The following is an 18850-nucleotide window of genomic DNA, read 5'->3' on the forward strand; positions in this document are numbered from 1 at the left end:
TCTGAGCTTTACAATGATCCCAATACGGGTATTATATAAGCAACGTTTGGTTAGAGTTACAGGGTTACAAGCTGGTGCAGTTCTGTTTTTCTGTCGTGGCCTTTCACTGTAAAATACTGAACTGCTGCTTTCATAAATACTGGGTCAAACATACATTCTCAACATGAAATCGGTGGGCATCAGATGAAAAATCTCAGCGAGCAACCAAAAAATGAAACAAGTTATACCTCCATTTGGAAAGCAGTCCTCATCATCAAAAGACTCTGCTAAACTCCCAGACGATACAAAGATTCTCAGAGGAAACGCAGAGGAAGGAAGACATCAAATTTAAACATGTAAAAGACGTCACGAGACCAGCAACGAAGGTTAGGCAGAATTACTACTTTTAGATTACGCTTTACGCATGAAAATTGTACCTTTGCTCATGTAGATAGCAGCGACATTCAAATTTACAAATGGCAAGATAGGAGGCGCAAGCTATGCACGTATCCAACAGTTATGTCACAGCTGTTTGGTGAAGAGAACGTTGTTATGGCCTTAATTTTCCTTCAGCCACAAACACAAACGAAGTAACATAGTATTTTTCCAACAAGTACGTTAAATGCTAAGGCATGAACTGAGCGACATCCGTAAACTTATCCCACTGTGTGAGAAGTGAGGCCTACTGATCTCTTTAACAAGCACGCGGCGACTCATAAACGTGAAAGAAAATACTTTCCTTTAATACAGAGGAAGATGATACACTTAAGGATACATTTACATGGGGCAAAACGTGATTCATAATCCCGCTTATTCAGCTCACATAGTTTTCATTGGTTTTGTTACACGACCTAACGATTCCTTTAACGCGGTCACTGCCAACTTTTTCCCGTCAACTTTTGCAATCGCCTGCTCATTCGCCCTTCTCTTACGATGTGGACTGCACAGTGCACTTGAAATCTCATCTACCTTCTCCCCAAGTAACAGTGATCAAACACTGAGAATGACAGTCCTTACCTTAGTTTAGAGAAAGCTTTTGACGATGTTTACTCTTTGTAATACTGAAGGCAGCAACGATAAAACACAAAAAGTAACGGGTAATCTGCAGCTTATACAGAAACCAGATTGCAGTAATAAAGAGTCGAAGAGTATGGAAGGGAGTAATTCCCCCATGTCATTCATATTTGTTTGTGTATGTAATTTATTAGCAATAAGTAATACTTTAAAGGAAACCAAAGAGAAATTTGGAAAGATAATTGAGGGTCATCACATTGAAATTGCATCGGAGGCGACAAAGGACTTGGAAGGTCAACTAAACAGAAGTCTTCTGTCATAAACGTGGCTCGAACTAGACTTATCCCCAGACTCGGTTCGTCTCATAGGTTAGACGCAAATAAGGATTGATCGCGTGACTCTTCGTAGGGGATGTGTGGCTGCCGAGTACATCGAATGAAAAGGATGAAAGAGAAGCAGAGGTCTTGTTTATCGAAATAAATGTAGCTAATCAGAATTGTTTAATAGGAGGCATCTGTAAGCCAGCCCGAACCAGCGCAGAATCTTCAGATCAGCCTTGTTCTCTCTAGTGTCATAATATGAGCGTGTAATGTTATGGGAGACAGGAATACACACATCCAATTAAAATGTCGTGCAGTTAAAATTTCATTCTGCAGAAATTTAATGATATGAGTATTATTCCATGATATGTCACATGGCCACAACTCATAGGTATAACAGGACAAAGCGGCCAGGCCTTTCTCACTATCATGTGATAATCTATGGTAGCCGGAGCAGACCGCCAGAGAAAAGTTTCATCTATTAATTATAATATGCTACAAAAGGACTGTCTAGATATTCCGTGGCAGGATATAAACAATGAGCCGCCATTCGACTTCAAAGTCTGGAAATTCAGTCGCAGACTTACTGCATTGTACTTCATATACGTCCCCTAACGTTCTGTCAAAGTAAAAGGAGGTCCAGCTCTATTGTAGATTACATACAGAGCTACGCCAGATCTTTTATATTTTCATCTATTTTATACATATTGTGCATTAAAGTACCTCACCGCAGTTTCTGCTTTTATGTTCAGGCTAGTCTCACGAACTACTGTAATGGTTTTGATACGGTCTTCACTAAGGAAGAGTCTGATTTACGAGGATAGGTTTGTGTGTGTAATTTAGTACCAATAAGCAATGTATGTATTGTTATCTGCTGCATATTTCATTGGTGTTTGAAGTGAAAGCTGTTGGCAGTGATGGAAGCTATGAGTTGGTTAGTTACAGAGGCGGCGGTCTCTGGCGGGAAAAGCAGTAAACTGCTGCCGTAACCTCACACGATAGCGAAGCTCGAGGATCGTCTGTGTTGGTCGTGGTTGTCTAGAGGTAAAGCGCGTGCGTGGAAACCGAAAGGTCACGAGATCGAACGCTGCTCGTAGTGCGGAGTCTTTTCAGTCCGCCTTTTAAGCTAGCATTCACTTCTCATTGACGTGGACATTCTCCAGAAACATTATTTGATTCGGATTCTACGTTAAACTGTAGATCCCCTTTCCCCAGTTCGATTACTGGTGTAAGTTAGGGACATAAATCGCCGAAGTGGCATACAATTGAAAGACTTGCACTAGCCATTCCTGGCAGACGAAATTATTATTATCAAAATCTATGCACATTTTCTTCTTTTGTACGCATTAAGAAGTAACCGCCGCGTTTTTCCGTCTGCATGTGAAGGCTAATTTCAGGAATTCCTGTAGATATTTCATACAATTTTCGCCAAAGGTCGACTAATTCACAGGGAATATACTTGTAAATTACTACCACTGCGCCAGATAAGTCGCGCGGCCGTAGTTACACTATGTGATGAAAAGCATCCGCACCCCCCCCCCCCCCCCAAAAAACATACGTTTTTCATATTAGGTGCATTTTGCTGCCACCTACTGACAGGTACTCCACATCAGCGACATCAGTAGTCATTGACTTTGTGAGAGAGCAGAATGGGGCGCTCCGCGGAACTCACGGACTTCGAACGTGGTCATGTGATTGGGTGTCACTTGTGTCATACGTCAGTACGCGAGATTTCCACACTCCTAAACATCCGTAAGTCCACTGTTTCCGATGTGATAGTGAAGTGGAAACGTGAAGAGAGACGTACAGCACAAAAGCGTACAGGCCGACCTCGTCTGTTGACTGACAGAGACCGCCGACAGTTGAAGTGTGCAATAGGCAGACATCTATCCAGTCCATCATACAGCAATTCCAAACTGCATCAGGATCCAATGCAAGTACAATGACAGATAGGCGGGAGGCGAGAAAACTTGGATTTCATGGTCGAGCGGCTACTCATAAGCCACACATCACGCCGGTAAATGCCAAATGGCGCCTCGCTTGGTGTAAGGAGCGTAAACATTGGACAATCAAACAGTCGAAAAACGTTGTGTGGAATGACGAATCATGATACACAATGTGGCGATCCGATGGCAGGGTGAGGGTGGGCGGTGGTGTTATGGTGTGGTCGTGCTTTCCATGGACGGGGCTTGCAGCCCTTGTTGTTTTGCGTGGCACTATCACAGCACAACCCTGCATTGATGTTTTAAGAACCTTCTTTCTCCCCACTGTTGAAGAGCAATTCGGGGAAGGCGATTGCATCTTCCAACACGATCGAGCACCTGTTCATAATGCACGTCCTGTGGCAGAGTGCTTAGACGACAACAACATCCCTGCAATAGACTGGCCTGCACAGAGTCCTGATCTGAATGCTATAGAACAGCTGTGAGATGTTTCGGAACGCCGACTCGTGCCAGGCCTCACCGACCGACATCGATACCTCTCCTCAGTGCAGCACTCCGTGAAAAATGGGCTGCCATTCCTCAAGAATCCTGCCAGCACCTGATTGAACGTTTGATGCGAGAGTGGAAACTGTCATCAAGGCTAAGGGTGGGCCAACACCATATCGAATTCCAGCATTACTATTGGAGGGCACGACGAACTTGTAAGTCATTTTCAGCCAGGTGTCCGGATATTTTTGATCGCATAGTGCACTTACAAGGGCAACCTGCCGTAGGTCACCCTCTGATACAGTCGAAACTTGGCGGGGCGAAAAAGATGGTTCAAAAATGGCTCTGAGCACTATGGAACTTAACTGTTGTGGTCATCAGTCCCCTACAACTTAGAACTACTTAAACCTAACTAACCTAAGGACATCACACACATCCATGCCCGAGGCAGGATTCCAACCTGCGACGTAGCGATCGCGCGGTTTCAGACTATAGCGCCTAGAACCGCTCGGCCACCCCAGCCGGCAGCAAGACGATGTTTCCGATGTCGACCAGTAGAGTGGTACGTTGGCATACAGTCCCTCCCAACAAGGTGGCGTAAGGCCGTCGCACTAAATGGAGATTTTGTTGAAAAATACGGTTTTGTACACAAAAACGTGGGAAATAGATGACGTACTGGAATCCTGAATAAAACCAACCTGCTTTCAGGAAAAAAAAGTGTTGCTTTGTTACTAAACGCCACAAGTATTTTGTGACATAGTGAAATACAATGGAATTATTGACAAAAGAATTGAGAATTTTTCAAATACTATTAAAAAGCTTTTATCTACAAAATTGACGCGGATTAACGCTTTCCAGAAAACTATTACCAACAGTTTTTGTTTGTTGCAAATAAGTCAGTGGTAAATTTGAAACTTTCTGGCAGATTAAAACTGTACGCCGGACCGAGACTCGAACTTGGGACCTTTGCCTTTCGCGGGCAAGTGCTCTGCTGGGGCAAGTACTCTTCTGGAAGCACTCTTGGTAGAGCACTTGCCCGCAAAAGGCAAAGGTCCCGAGTTCGAGTCTCGGTCCGGCACACAGTTTTAATCTGCCAGGAAGTTTCATATCAGCGCACACTCCGCTGCAGAGTGAAAATCTCATTGTGGAGTGGTAAATTTGTTTCTCGATTAAAGTAAGCTGTAAACTAGTATATTAATGGAACGGCAACAGAGTATGTGCACAACAGTCACATGGTCGAGAGAGCTCACAAAAGAAACGTACCATCAGTTTTTGTACAAAGTTTTCCGACCTTATGTAAAAATGAGGCCGTTTCTCTATATTTATTCACTCGTGAGGGGCAAAGCAATCACTCCTTACACGATAGCTGTCTGTCGAAGAAATCGGAATACCAACGTTTTCAGTAAAAGTAATACCGCCAAAGCGTATGACTTTCTGTTAACCCAGCGACACATACTTTTACTGACAGGTGAAGAATTACAGTCGCTGATTGCGGAAGTCCCCTATTTTCATTGCACAGCAAAGGTACATCGTAAGTAGAAGTGGAACAGTTAAAATATCCGGCTTCATCCATCATCAGCTGTAGTATTCAGCCTTCGAGAAAATTTTTCGGTATGCGTAGTTTGTCGCGAAACTGTTGCCAGATGGTGAGATATTTAGCTAGGTCAAGAAGCATGTTTCTCTAATTATTTTTACGCTATAAAATGGGACTGTAGCATATGTGACTTTTCCCTATGCTCGTGGTGCTCCCAATTTTTATTCTTTGAATGTTCCTGTGATAGATATAGCTATGGGGAATGCCCTGGTTCTCTGGAAGTATGAAAGTAAAAATGAGCAAAAAATGAAATACTAGAATTTATATGTTTTTAAGTTTCAGTTATCATTAATTGTAAGATTTGTGATGATAAAATCTATTTTTCATGTGATACGAAATACTCGTTTCTTCTGTCAACAATTCCATTGTAATTATGATAATTCTCATTTATTGTTCCGTCTCAGTTGCACGTTTTTAAACAGATTACATGTTTCGATCACTCTGGAACGTCTTCAGTTCTAAGTAGTTGCGTTAACAACCTATCTTGTCTACTCAAACCATCACAGTACTCTGACATGAGGCCCTGAGAAGACAAGACGGGTTGCTGACACAACTACTTAGATCTGAACGTGATCCAGACCGATCGAAACATGTAATCTATTTTTTTAAAATGTTCAGCTGAGACGGAGAAATAAATGAGAATTTCTTAATTATCTAAACGGGTGCTGAATCTCTCAGGACGATTGTGCCACCTATATTGAAGATGCCTTTGTATTTTACGATGACACAAAAAATATTTGTCACATACTTCCGCGACAGCAAAAGAGAGAAAAGGAACGTAAGACTGATTTTGAACACGGGGCGGAAGAATTCAGAGCTGTGCTCATAACCACTGCGCTACCGCCGTTTCCCCTGAAAGTGCTCTGTGTTGACACCTAAGCCAAAATAGATGTCCCTTTATTTTCACCCTTGTTTCATACTGCCAATTTTCGACTGTGTCTGAGACCGGCCTGCGGTGGTTTCCTCTCGTTCGTGATACCCATGCGAAGCCGGGGCGGGTCAGTAGTAATGAATAAACGAGACTACGCAAATGAAAGATTCAAGCGAAATCTAACAGCTGAGCTATATGAAGTATACAGGAAGCTACGGAACAAAAGGTAGAATAACGCGCACAATACCTACCTGCTGTAGGCAGCGAGCCGAATCCTGCAGCACTGTGGAATAAACTGCGAACTACAGCATAAGAAGGGTAAAAACTGGTGCTGTTTTTAAAATCTCTGCAGGTCAGTCAAACGACTTTTTCTCAACACCAGTCAGCTCTCAACATATCGTACGACAAGTTATCAACCAGAAGATAGCACCTTCTCACGAGACACGTTTTTCTTTATATATGTTTCCACACTCACACAGTACGTAATGCAAGCATCAGGATCTCTTTTGAGGCAGAAGATAATGACTGAGAGGGCGAAGCGTAGATGCGTATTCTCATTAACAGGCACTGTTCTGCTCAAGACAGTGAGCGCCTCGTGGCCTTCCTTTGTTCGTCCTTCGTGGAGTAAGACGGCTCGCGAGGCAAATATTTACCGGGTTTACCTTGTTGTGTGATGCGTGTGAAGGTTTGCCGCCACCTGACGTCACGGTCACCTGAGAAATGGTCGCTAGAATCTGGGAGATACAAGTGAGGCACATCTAAATGAAATTCCTTTGCTTGGCGCCAAAGATATCCTCCTCCGTAGAAGAATGGTCTGTGCACCTGACTGCATGGCTGCGGTGAGGACGCGCGTTCGATTCCCAGTACGGCCAGTGATTTTTTTTCTCGGTAGGAGAACTACAACGGAGTGCATTCAGCCTCGTAAGGCCAACTGAGGAGTTGCTTGAAAGAGAAGCACTGGCTTTATGGTCTGCAGAACTGACAATGGCGGAGAGAGCGATGTGCTGACCACATGCCACCGCCTATTGCATCCAAATGACGCATTTTGGCAAAGGACGATCAAGCTTCCGGTTAGCATTGCGTAATGCTGTGGCTTTGATGGCGGTGTTAGTTTCCTTCACGTACTTCGTTTCTGGAAACTAAAACACTGTCTCGGAAACCAGAACCACAACAAAAATTCTATTTTCAATATTTCGCTTAATTTTGTCCGAATTTAAGGTTTTAAAATGCTCTCGTAATCTACTCATTATGAGGTACACTCGTACATGAAGAGTTAAACGCATTAAGACCAGTATTACGCCGGCCGAAGTGGCCGTGCGGTTAAAGGCGCTGCAGTCTGGAACCGCAAGACCGCTACGGTCGCAGGTTCGAATCCTGCCTCGGGCATGGATGTTTGTGATGTCCTTAGGTTAGTTAGGTTTAACTAGTTCTAAGTTCTAGGGGACTAATGACCTCAGCAGTTGAGTCCCATAGTGCTCAGAGCCATTTTTGAACCAGTATTACGGTTACAAACTCTTTGTCTGCCTTGAGGCAGGGTAACTGACGTCGCGCAAATACGTGAACTTGACTCATTCAGTATCTGAGAAAGAGAGCTCTTAGCGACTTCCAACAAAGTTTATACACGATTTTTACGCATCGTTTTCTTTCTGACACCCGCACAAAATGATGAAAAGAAAAAAAAAAAAGCTTATCGCTTAGTATATTTTCGCTGTTCCTACAGTCAGACTTTAGTATCATTTATGATGTTTTATATTTATTACTTCTTTACTACCAACTTTGTTTGCATCACAGTTTGCATTCCGTATCCATATATACCATTGAATATACCTGCAAAATTATGTTATTGTACGTCACACGGTTCCGTAGATATGGCGACATAAACACTGAGAATCGTTAAAATTAGCTTTTGCTTAAATGGAACGCAAATTACCCAGACTATAATCATTCAGCATTTCATAATGAGAGAACTTACCGATTTCCAGCTAACTTTAAGCACCATTGCAGACCTTTCCTAAACTTACTCTCGCTTACATGCTTAAAGTCAAATATTTAACACATTAACTAAGACGTTTGCAGGTATTTCAAGAATTGTGGGTTTACTGGTTTTGAATCAAGTGTCTCCAAATAGATGCCACTCAGTTGTTTATTTAAGACGGAAGCAGCTTCCATAGTTCACCTTTCATTCTCGAATGTCACAAAGATCGCTTGTTCTGCAGCGGTTAAGAAAGAAAGGGAACAAACAAACACTTTTACTACTTAGGTTAAACGGTTGCAAGCAGCTTTTAAAGGTTTTTCTTAATTTTTTAATGATGAGTGATCTTTTTGACATTTCAAAATGAGATACGATTTCCCGAAGCCAGTAATATCCTCAATAAATGGTTTAATATTGCCTGTAGTCATTCCATAAAAGTTTTCGCAATCTAATCAGTTGCATGAGCGCAACCCAAGTTCATCATCATGGTGATTAAGATTGTACTTAATTTCAGAGAGTGTGATTCTGATCCGTTCTCCACCACGCATCTTATGGCATCTTGCTGAGTAATGACGTACACTGAAAAGCCATAACATTAGGACCACAGCCTACCGGGTCGCAGGATGTCGCGTGGTGGCATTTCGGGCAGGTAATGCGATAGTAAAAGTGTGTAAGCGGAGCAGCCACGGATGGGGGATCACCCTAGCGAAGATATGGGTTCCAAATGGGGAAATCCATTGAGATAAGCGACTTCGAGAAAAGGCAGATTATTATTACGCAGAGCCTGTAAACGAGTATCTCGAAAACGGCAAAGCTGGTCGAATGCTCACGTGCTACTGTCGTGAACATCTGCGGAAAGAGGTAGAAGGACAGTGAAACTACCATTAACCGCTGAATTGTTGGACTTCAACGACTCTTCACACAATGTGGGTTTCGGAGGCTTTTCTACTCTGCAAAGTAGGTTGATGATCTGTGGTATCTGTGCCGAAAGACCGCAATGCGTGTCCACGCACAGGTGTTTCGAATCACACCGTTCGTCGTATGTTGTTGAACATGGAGCTCCTCAGCATACCACTCCTACATGTTCACATGTTGAGTCAACGACATCGTCAATAACGACTGCAATGGGCGTGGGACCATCGGGATTCGACCGTCGATCAACTGAAACCTGTCAGCTCTACACACTTCTGCTACTCTAGGTCGATGGACTTCTCAGCAAACGCCGTTATCGAGGTGAACGGCGCATCGAAACGTACAGCGCGCGACGGACGCAGGCTGGTGGAAGCAGTATTACGCTATGGGAGGCTTTCTATTGCGCTTGCGTGGGACCTGTGGAAGTAATCGAAGGCACGCTGACAGTTGTGAAACACCTGCATCCCTTCATGGTTGATGTCTTCCCCGAGGGAGATGTCACCTTTCGGCAGTATAATTGTCCGTGCCTCTGAGCCATCAGTTTAATAAGCCACGGCTGCAAAATTCTAACACGAATTCTTTACAGACGAATGGAAAAACTGGTAGAAGCCGACCTCGGGGAAGATCAGTTTGGATTCCTTAGAAATGTTGGAACACGTGAAGCAATACTGACCCTACGACTTATCATAAAAGAAAGATTAAGGAAAGGAAAAACCTACGTTTCTAGCATTTGTAGACTTAGAGAAAGCTTTTGACAATGTTGACTGGAATACTCTCTTTCAATTTCTGAAGGTGGCAGGGGTAAAATACCTGGAGCGGAAGGCTATTTACAATTTGTACAGAAAGCAGATGGAAGTTATAAGTGTCGAGGGGCATGAAAGGGAAGCAGCGGTTGGGAAGGGAGTAAGACAGGGTTGTAGCCTATCCCCGATGTTATTCAATCGCTATATTGAACAAGCAGTAAAGGAAACAAAAGAAAAATTCGGAATAGGAATTAAAATCCATGGAGAAGAAATAAAAACTTTGAGGTTCGCCGATGACATTGTAATTCTTTGAGAGACAGCAAAGGACTTGGAAGAGCAGTTCAACGGAATGGGCAGTGTGTTGAGAGAAGGATATAAGATGAACATCAACAAAAACAGAACAAGGATAATGGAATGTAGTCCAATTAAGTCGGGTGATGCTGAGGGAATTAGATTAGGAAATGGGTGGGACACTTAAAGTAGTAAAGGAGTTTTGCTATTTAGGGAGTAAAATAACTGATGATGGTCGAAGTAGAGAGGAAATAAAATGTAGACTGGCAATGGCAAGGAAAGCGTTTCTGAAAAAGAGAAATTTGTTAAGAGCGAGTATAGATTTAAGTGTCAGGAAGTCGTTTCTGAAAGTATTTGTATGTAGTGTAGCCATGCATGGAAGTGAAACGTGGACAATAAATAGTTTGGACAAGAAGAGAATAGACGCTTTCAAGATGTGGTGCTACAGAAGAATGCTGAAGATTAGATAGGTAAATCACATAACTAATGTGGTGGTATTGTATAGATTTGGAGAGAAGAGAAATTTGTGGCACAACTTGACTAGAAGAAGGGATCGGTTGGTAGCGCATATTCTGAGGCATCAAGGGATCACCAATTTATTATTGGAGGGCAGTGTGGAGGGTAAAAATCGTATAGGGAGACCAAGAGGTGAATACACTAAACAGATTCAGAAGGATATAGGTTGCAGTAGGTACTGGAACATGAAGAAGCTTGCACAGGATAGAGTAGCATGGAGAGCTGCATCAAACCAGTCTCTGGGCTGAAGACCACAACAACAACTGAGGCATTATAGTGAACCCACGCTGATGTCTCAGCGACCCAATTCGCCTGACGTAAATCCTATGAACCCCATCAGGGTCGCTTTCTGGTGCCATCTCCGGTAACACGAATCAGCGATCCGTTCATTTACGCGAATTAAATGACCTGTGCGTAGACATCTAACCACATACCTCCAAAAAACTACCAACAGACCGTCGAATCTCTGACACGCAGAATCAGTGATGTATTCCGTTACAAAAACGGGCAAACAAATTATTAAGCAGGTGGTCATGTGTTTTGGCTCATCAGTGTATACGTAGACTGAAGTTCAAAATAAAATTTTCGATGCTTCATTTCACACACGAACACTAAATACCTCTCCTCACGTACCAATATAGTGGAGCGTGGAGGCCCAATTATTGCCTCATTCCTTTGTGCCGTAACAGAAATAGAAAGAAGACGTCTACAGACACTCAAAAATATGTACGCAACATACGTCACAGAAGTAAGAAAAGAAACTGGCTCATTCCTTATGACTGTGGTAACAGCCCGGTCCGCACGAAGGAGAGATTGGTATGAGGGCGTCCTGAAAACTAATGTCTCCGATTTTTTTCTGTTCTCGATATAGGTTGAGGTATTACATCTCATGCATGTTACTCCGTCGACTTTCCCGCTTCACAGATGCAATTTGGAAGCCTCTCCCACTAGAGTGCTTCGAATTGTGACGTGGCCGCGCGGAGCGGCCGCGCGGTTAGAGGCGTCATGCCACGGACTGCGCGACCACTCCCGCCGGAGGTTCCAGTCCTCCCTTCGACATGGGTGTGCGTGTTGTTCTTAGCATAAGTTAGTTTAAGTAGTGTGTAAGTCTAGGGACCGATAACCTCAGCAGTTTGGTCCCTTAATTCACACACATTTGAACATTTGACTTTAACTGTGACGTGTAACATGGCGGTGTGTAACTCACCTTTATCGCCGCGTGAGAAACAGCGTTCTGTAATGGAGATTCTAACCGCAGAAAACATGCCTCCAATTGAAATCCATAGGAGAGTGAAAGCTGTGTACGGTGATGGCTGTATCGACATCAGTAATGTGCGACGTTCGGTTGTTCGTGGTCGCAGTGAAGGAAACGGTGATGCTAACCCTAACGTGTGTGGTAGATCTCGGAGCGGACGACCGCGTAAGGCAACCGACGAGACTCATCGGAATCAGGTTGATGAATACATCACAGAAAAGAGTCAGATAACACAGACGCAGCTCTCAGGTAAGTGTGGAAAATCACTAGAGCGTGTACAGACTATCATTGCAGAACTGCGGTACAGAAAACTGCGTGCACAGTGGATGCCTGGAGTGTTCATTCCTGACTTGAAGCAGAGTAGACTGGGCACTTGTCAACAATTCCTGTTGCGTTTCGAGCGTGAGAGTGATGGGTTCGTTAACAACACTGGCAAAGGCGACCAAAGCTGCGTCCACCATTTTGACCTTGACAATAAGAGAGCATCAGTGGAAGTCCACCACAAAGAATCACCGACGCCAAAACTGTTCAAGACCTTGCTATCGCCAGGAAAAGTCATGTCCACAGTCTTATGGGATGTGCAAGGTGTGGTACATTTGGGACTCATGCTAAAGCTACCATTGCGAGACCCCCTGCAAATTGAAAGCACGAATTCGAAGAGCTCGTACGCAAGTGGAGCATCTTCTGCTTCAGCATGACAACGCCAGACCGCAGACGAGCGCTACGACATCTGCAACAATCCGGCGCCTTGGATCCACTGTCATCTATCATCCTCCATACAGCCCCGACTTCACCCCATCCCATTTTCATCTGTTTCAAAAACAGTGACGAAGCGTTGCATGCGGAGGTGAGGTTGTGGCTCTGAAAACAAAGTCTGGCCTGGCAACGGAAGACAGCAAAACGAAAGCTGAAATTTCAAATTTAGCATTTGAGAAATCTTTCACGCAGGAGGATCGTACAAACATACCGCCGTTTGAGTCTCATACAGACTCCCGTATGGAGGACATAGTGATAGACATCCCTGGGGTTGTGAAGCAGCTGAATGGGTTGAAAATAAATAAATCGCCAGTTCCTGATGGGATTCCAATTCGGTTTTACAGAGAGTACTCTACTGCACTGGCTCCTTACTTAGCTTGCATTTATCGCGAATCTCTTGCCCAACGTAAAGTCCCGAGCGACTGGAAAAAAGCTCAGGTGACGCTTGTATATAAGAAGGGTAGAAGGACGGATCCTCAAAATTACAAGCCAATATCCTTAACATCGGTTTGTTGCAGGATTCTCGAACATATTCTCAGTTCGAATATAATGAATTTGCTTGAGACAGAGAAGTTGCTGTCCATGCATCAGCACGGCTTTAGAAAGCATCGCTCCTGCGAAACGCAACTCGCCCTTTTTTCACATGATATCTTGCGAACCATGGATGAAGGGTATCAGACGGATGCCATATTCCTTGACTTCCGGAAAGCGTTTGACTCGGTGCCCCACTGCAGACTCGTACCTAAGGTACGAGCATATGGGATTGGTTCCCAAGTATGTGAGTGGCTCGAAGACTTCTTAAGTAATAGAACCCAGTACGTTGTCCTCGATGGTGAGTGTTCATCGGAGGTGAGGGTATCATCTGGAGTGCCCCAGGGAAGTGTGGTAGGTCCGCTGTTGTTTTCTATCTACATAAATGATCTTTTGGATAGGGTGGACAGCAATGTGCGGCTGTTTGCTGATGATGCTGTGGTGTACGGGAGGTGGCGTCGTTGAGTGACTGTAGGAGGATACAAGATGACTTGCACAGGATTTGTGATTGGTGTAAAGAATGGCAGCTAACTCTAAATATAGATAAATGTAAATTAATACATATGAATAGGAAAAAGAATCCTGTAATGTTTGAATACTCCATTAGTAGTGTAGCGCTTGACACAGTCACGTCGATTAAATATTTGGACGTAACATTGCAGAGCGATATGAAGTAGGACAAGCATGTAATGGCAGTTGTGGGGAAGGCGGATAGTCGTCTTCGGTTCGTTGGTAGAATTTTGGGAAGATGTGGTTCATCTGTAAAGGAGACCGCTTATAAAACACTAATACGACCCATTCTTGAGTACTGCTCGAGCGTTTGGGATCCCTATCAGGTCGGATTGAGGGAGGACATAGAAGCAATTTAGAGGTGGGCTGCTAGATTTGTTACTGGTAGGTTTGATCATCACGCGAGCTTCAGGAACTAGGGTTGGAGTCTCTAGAGGAAAGGAGGCGTTCTATCCGCGAATCGGAAAGGAAATTTAGAGAACCAGCATTTGAGGCTGACTGCAGTACAATTTTACTGCTGCCAACTTACATTTCGCGGAAAGATTAGGTTCGTACAGAGGCATATAGGCAGTCATTTTTCCCTCGTTCTGTTTGGGAGTGGAAGAGGGAGAGAAGATGCTAGTTGTGGTACGAGGTACCCTCCGCCACGCACCGTATGGTGGATTGCGGAGTGTGTATGTAGATGCAGATATAGAAACATTCTACAGTGACGGTATCAAGAATCTGGGTATGTCCATCGCCAGAATGACTATGTTGAGAAATAAATACGTAGACATTAAGAATAATGATATAGTGTGTTAATAAGGATTATTTTATTTAATAAGCTGTAATGGTTTTCACATAAAAATTCTGAAACATTGCTTTTCAGCAAGCACTCGTTTCTTCTTGAGAAAAACCGTATGAGGTTGTTTGCGTTGTTGCAGCTCCAAAGGAAAAGCTGAAAACGGAAAAATGAAGAAGAGGTGGAAGTTCAGGACGTTCGAGAGCAGTTTGCGTTTGGTAACCAACTGTTAGCGAAAACAGCTGTTAACTTACGGCGTATATGTTTGGGGTTTGCCTCCTTGGAGTCCAATCGCTGTGTTTGGCCGGCCTTCGGTGCGACGGCCACGTCTGCGACGTGAATCACTGCCCAAACAGAGCTCTCTGTCATTCGGAAGGTGCAAATTGCCGTCTGCGCGACACGGGGGCAGCGGATGAGTGAGGCAAATATTTTTGAGGGCGGCACTGTCCGTGTCGTCACTGCTGGCTGGGTTACGAAACGAGACAGACGCCGTTCACGGGGAACCAGAGGTGCGAACAACGACCGATGCTCCGCTATTCTCAGTTTGGATAGCAAGTCTTACACTGCAGGTATCTGGTTCGGAATACGTTAAATCCTGCCTAAAAATTATACGCGTTTGCTTAACAGTACTGACGCTATTGTTGTGATCGTTAATTCATGCCTTTTTATACTGCGCAAGCTCCTGCATCCCCGAACAACTACTGCAAGCTACGACTACACGCTTTCTGCTGTCCTTGGTCCGTCTCTATAATTTAACCTCCCCCCCCCCCCCCCAAATCCTTCCTCGAATACGAAAGATAATTTCTTGTTGCCTCAGAATGTGTCATATCAACTCATCCCTTATTTCAGTCAAGATGGGCCATAACCTTTTTTGTCCCCAATTCGATTCAGTATCTCCTCATTAATTACGTGATCAACCCATCAAATTTTCAGGATCCTTCTTTAGTATCATATTTCAAAAGCTTCTATTCTCTTCTTGTCTCAAATACACTACTGGCCATTAAAATTGCTACACCAAGGAGAAAGGCAGATGATGAACGGGTATTCATTGGACAAATATATTATACTAGAACTGACGTGTGATTACACTTTCACGCGTAGATCCTGAGAAATCAGTACCCAGAACAACCACCTCTGGCCGTAGTAACGGCCTTGACACGCCTGGGCATTGAGTCAAACAGAGCTTCGATGGCGTGTACAAGTACAGCTGCCCATGCAGCTTCAGAACGATACGACAGTTCACCACGAGTAGTAACTGGCGTATTGTGACGAGCCAGAAGCTCAGCCACCATTGACCAGCCGTTATCAATTGGTGAGACGTCTGGAGAATGTGCTGGCCAGGGCAGCAGTCAAACATTGTCTGTATCCAGGAAGGCCCGTACAGGACCTGCAACATGCGGTCGTTCATTATCCTGCTGAAATGTAGGGTTTCGCAGAAATCGAATGAATGGTAGAGCCACGGGTCGTAACACATCTGAAATGTAACGTGTCCACTGTCCCACGTGCAGTCAATGCGAACAAGAGGTGACCGAGACGTGTAACCAATGGCACCCCATACCATCACGCCGGTGATACGCCAGTATGGCGATGACGAATACACGCTTCCAACGTGCGTTCACCGCGATGTCTCCAAACACGGATGCGACCATCATGATGCTGTAAACAGAACCTGGATTCATCCGAAAAAATGACGTTTTGCCATTCGTGCACCCAGGTTCGTTGTTGAGTACACCATCGCAGGCGCTCCCGTCTGTGATGCAGCATCAAGAGTAACCGCAGCCATGGTCTGCGAGCTGATAGTCCATGCTGCTGCAAACGTCGTCGAACTGTTCGTGCAGATGGTTGGTGTCTTGCAAACGTCCCCATCTGTTGACTCAGGGATCGAGACGTGGCTGCACGATCCGTTACAGCCGTGAGGATAATATGCCTGTCATCTCGACTGCTAGTGATACGAAGCCGTTGGGATCCAACACGGCGTCCCGTATTACCCTCCTGAACCCACCGATTCCATATTCTGCTAACAGTCATTGGATCTCGACCAACGCGAGCAGCAATGTCGCGATACGATAGACCTTCATCAAAGTCGGAAACGTGATGGTACGCATTTCTCCTCCTTACACGAGGCATCACAACAACGTTTCACCAGGCAGCACCGGTCAACTGCTGTTTGTGTATGAGAAATCAGTTGGAAACTTTCCTCATGTCAGCACGTTGTAGGTGTCGCCACCGGCTCCAACCTTGTGTGAATGCTCTGAAAAGCTAATCATTTGCATATCACAGCATCCTCTTCCTGTCGGTAAAATTTCGCGTCTATAGCACGTCATCTTTGTTGTGTAGCAATTTTAATAGCCAGTAGTTAAAATGTGGATGGAATACCAAGACAGTCGAGAACTTATTAGTTCAGTAAATAGGATGTAGCGGAGATGCTGAGTCGCAGACAGACACAACAAAAAGACTGTCACAAAAGACTGTCTTCGACTCAACATCTCTGCTATATGGCGAGTAGGAACTTCCCCTTTCACAATATTGTTACATTCCATCCCGGAGCCGGCTGGAGTGGCCGTGCGGTGCTAGGCTCTACAGTCTGGAACCGCGTGACCGCTACGGTCGCAGGTTCGAATCCTGCCTCGGGTACGGATGTGTGTGATGTTCTTAGGTTAGTTAGGTTTAAGTAGTTCTAAATTCTAGGGGACTGATGACCTCAGAAGTTAAGTTGCATAGTGCTCAGAGCCATTTGAACCATTTGCACCATCCATCCCGGATTTTCCATTGTTTCATTTCAATAAATGTGAGCATTAGGCAGTTTGTTAGTAGTTCCAATATAGCCTCCCAGCAAGAGTAGCAGGCTTACAGTCAATAAGCTACCTCTGTGCTGAGCCGAGAACATCATTTGAAGACGCCAGATGGTGGACTTTCTTGTTTGGTTTTGGTGCGGCAGGACAATTAGGCACGTCACACGTCCTGCCGCTCCGGTACATATGGAGACCGTTACGTGCAGTCTGCTGTAACGCGGAGTAGGCAATCGCAAAACGCACTTGCTCAGATGAATGACTTAGTCATATTCAGTAATGAGCACAGTTTATGTTAAAAATAGGCGTTTAGCGAAGGTCGCTCTAAAGTCCAATAACTCTTGGAACCAAACTGTAGTCAAGTTATTTTGGGAGAGTGGGAAAGCGTATTATGGAAGCGAAAGATTTTTTTCGGGGTATGAAACAACTCTTCAGGTAACTTTACTCACAAAGACCATATAGCAGCAAGTGAAAGTCAGGACTTTGATATTCGTTTGGGATTCAATCTGTTCGTCCCTCTTCTACGAGATTTTTTGGAATTGTCTTCTTCCGGCGGGCATGTGCAATGCTGACTTTATTCACTCCATTGCCATAGAGCATCTATTCTCGTGCGGCATATAAAATAACAGGAAGACTTCCATGACTAATTCAGTAATAAAGCATTTGTCTTCCAGAATGAATCTTTCGCTGTACAGTGTGTGCTGTTTTCCAGCGCGCTGATGGATCAAAACTTTACCTTACCGGGACTCGATCCCAGAACTCTGGCCTTTGTGGGTAGTGCTCTTTCCTACTGAACCACCCAGGCGCGACTGATGGCTCGCTATCACTGCTTCAGTTCCGCCAGTACCTCTCTCCTACCTCACAGCTTTCCCGGAAGGAAGGATGTCGGAAACAAACGGCTTTGCCGCAGTCAAGCGTTGTTTTCCGAACGGCTCTTTCAGTGCTCCAGGCAGTAGAAAGCCAACACACACTCCGCTGCAAATCCGCTGTCTTAACTCACTGACGTATTTTACACATAACGAATTGTGCACATGATTCGTACAGGGATATCAGAACACCAATTAAACTGGATGAGTAGTTGATCGTGGATAAAAAGTTCATGCAACTGTATAATTCTAGGGTTCAGTACACTTCTGTGCTGTTATTGCAGAGGATATCGATATTTAAAATTGATTATGATCAGTTACAACCACAAGAGCCTCTTCCTTATGAGGTTACCGGATTCGGCCTGTTTTAGACCATCTACAGACCTGACACCATGATGGTAGACGGTGGCTGTGAAAAGAGCAGGCGGTACGACTGAACGAACGCTCGCAGTTCCCCTTCGTGGAGTCTTAGCCCCTGCTCCGTTCACAGCCACCGTCTACCATCATGGTGTGAGGTCTCCAAGTTCACACTTTCTGGTACTCAAACGTATCAGAGAATGCTACCTGTAAAGACTGAGATTATGGTAAGATACATGAGATTACCGGTATCCATGAGCTGTTGTGGCAATAAATGTCGTTGTCCAAAATCCTGGACATAAGGCCTCGGTAGCAACATTTTTTTTATCAAGAAATGTAAGTGAAGGGTATGAGATAATGGCTG

Source organism: Schistocerca piceifrons, chromosome 8 (genome assembly GCF_021461385.2).
Source record: "Schistocerca piceifrons isolate TAMUIC-IGC-003096 chromosome 8, iqSchPice1.1, whole genome shotgun sequence".
In the NCBI taxonomy this organism is placed as follows: Eukaryota; Metazoa; Arthropoda; class Insecta; order Orthoptera; family Acrididae; genus Schistocerca; species Schistocerca piceifrons.